This window comes from Sinocyclocheilus anshuiensis, unplaced genomic scaffold (genome assembly GCF_001515605.1).
Source record: "Sinocyclocheilus anshuiensis isolate Anshui unplaced genomic scaffold, SAMN03320099.WGS_v1.1 scaffold1390, whole genome shotgun sequence".
Classification (NCBI taxonomy): Eukaryota; Metazoa; Chordata; class Actinopteri; order Cypriniformes; family Cyprinidae; genus Sinocyclocheilus; species Sinocyclocheilus anshuiensis.
Genome location: NW_015560623.1, coordinates 348050 through 350475, shown reverse-complemented (window position 1 = coordinate 350475; position 2426 = coordinate 348050). Strand labels below are relative to the sequence as shown.

Here is a 2426-nt window from a genome sequence, read left to right as displayed (position 1 = left end):
AACATTTTTATATTATTTTCACAAATAAAATTTGTATTAAAAATCTATATATATTAATATATAATAATATCATAAAAATATTTAAAAAAAACTAAATTACATAAGCTAATATAATTATATTAATATTACTATATTAATGTTATATCATATTAATTTTATATTTTCATTCAAAACATAAAAATACAAAAAATATAATTATTAATAATATAAATATTAATGTATAATAATATCATAAAAATATACAAAAACTAAATTATGTATGAATATTTGAATATGCAATACATCAAAATAAAGATCAGAGCCTCTACTTTTAAACAAACCAAAAAATCATTTTATTCTAGCTTAAAGCATTCTTTTTTTATCAACACTTGAATATAGGTAGGTTTAATAAAAATTGCATAATTTTGAACAAAAAGGTGAGAAAATCACATTTTTATCAAAAACTACATCTGGATAATATTCAGTACGATTATCAAAGCATAAATCCAGTAAATGGCTTCCATCAACACCTCCAAAGCTTGGACAGACATATACCACTTCCTGGATCAACATTTTACTCCGTAACATTATGCAGTTTTCATTTATATGATGTCTGTTTCTGATAATCGCATTATTTTTCATATGCATCTGTTTACATAAGAGATCGCTCGTCTCTCCGTCCTGTTCACGTGTGTTTTTTTGTTTGGGAGGTTTTGTACTTGTTCAGAAGATGCGTAATAGCGCCCCCGAGTGTATAACAGTGAAAACACGGAAAGCCGTAAAAACTCGTCTTTGGCGGGGAAGCGTTTTCTTCTAAAAGACGAGATAACTCGTCAGTGGCGGGGAAAGAGTTAATATTATATCATATTAATTTAATATTTTCATTAAAAACATAAGAATACAATACAAAATAAAGTAATATTTTAAATATTTTATTTATTGATTTTACTTAATTTGCGATATTGTCCAGCTAAAACATCTAACTGTGTTTATTTAATAACAATGTGTAGCGTAATGAGTCTTGTTTCTGTCTGGTAGTGTATCTGCTCCAGAAATATAGCAGACTAGTTATTCCTAACCCGTCTCTGTGTCTCTGCAGGCCCACGTTCAGGTATTTCACGTGGCACACGTGTGTTCTGGGGATCATGGGCTGCGCCGTGATGATGTTCCTGATCAACGCTATCTACGCTTCGGCCAGCATCGCCTTCATGCTGCTGCTGCTGCTGCTGATCCACTACCTGAGTCCCGTCAGCAGCTGGGGCTGCATCAGCCAGGCGCTCATCTTCCACCAGGTACAGCACTCTACACTTCATTCATGACCACTTCATCACCACAAAACCAGTCGTAAGGGTCAATTTTTCAAAACTGAGATTTACACATCATCTGAAAGCTGAATAAATAAGTTTTCCATTGATGTATGGTTTGTTAGGATATTTATAATATATAAATTGAAATTTTAAAACAAGCCCCAAATCAAATAAATAAGTAACACAAATAAAATAAATCTCTTCATATAAACTTTGTCTGTGCTCTTTCCATTTAAAATTAGAGCCAACCACTGCATTTTAATCATGATCCAAACAAAGATGCTGCATACATGCAACACGATCAGTTTTTAATCTAAATTAAGATGGTATAATTTCGAAATTTGAAACAAAAACAGAATGATTTGACTTCAGTTTTGTGAAACTATACATAAAAAATATCTGCATGAAACAGAAACAGCAGACGAGCTGAACGAGACGCAGATTCACTCTCTGCCAGCAGGTGGCGCTTAAAGCATTTCCTTGGTTACCGCTGTAAACAAAGCAGCGCTGCACTCATCTCAACCGATTTGAATCGTCACATATTTGAATCGATTTTCAACCGGCTCGCGGTTAATCGTTACATCCCTAATAAGTAATTATTCAATTTTTCATACGTGTGTGAGTGTGTATATATATTTAGTTATTTTGTTGTGTGCTTTTCACACTTTTGTTAGTTTTAGGTTTTTGTTATTTAATTATTTAATATTATAGTTTTTTAATTCATATTTTGAGTTGGCTTAATTTTTATATTTTAATTTTAGTTACATTTTTTGTAATTTTATGTACTCTTGTGTACTTTTTATTAGTTTTTTTTTATAAATATTTTGGATCCGCTTGAATTTTTTTACTTTCAGTTTTCATTTTATTTTTTTTTATGTAAGTTATTCATTTTTAATTTTAGTATAATTTATATACTATTTTATATTTTTATTTTATTTGTTTATTTTTTAATTTGGCTTTTAATTTTATATTTCCATTTTAATTTTAGCTTAATTTTTAGTGATGCACTTTTGATATTTCTATTAGTTTTAGGTATATTAGCATAATACTTATATGCTATTATAGGTTTATAATTTCATTTTTATTTTAGTTTAATTTCATTCATTCATTCATTCATTCATTCATTCATTCATTTTTATT

The 2426-nt window shown here is 29.0% G+C and overlaps 1 pseudogene; it reads left to right on the top strand.

The window, feature by feature from the left end:
- LOC107681912 (solute carrier family 12 member 9-like) overlaps nucleotides 1-2426 on the top strand; it is a 48088-nt pseudogene that overhangs the window by 40801 nt on the left and 4861 nt on the right.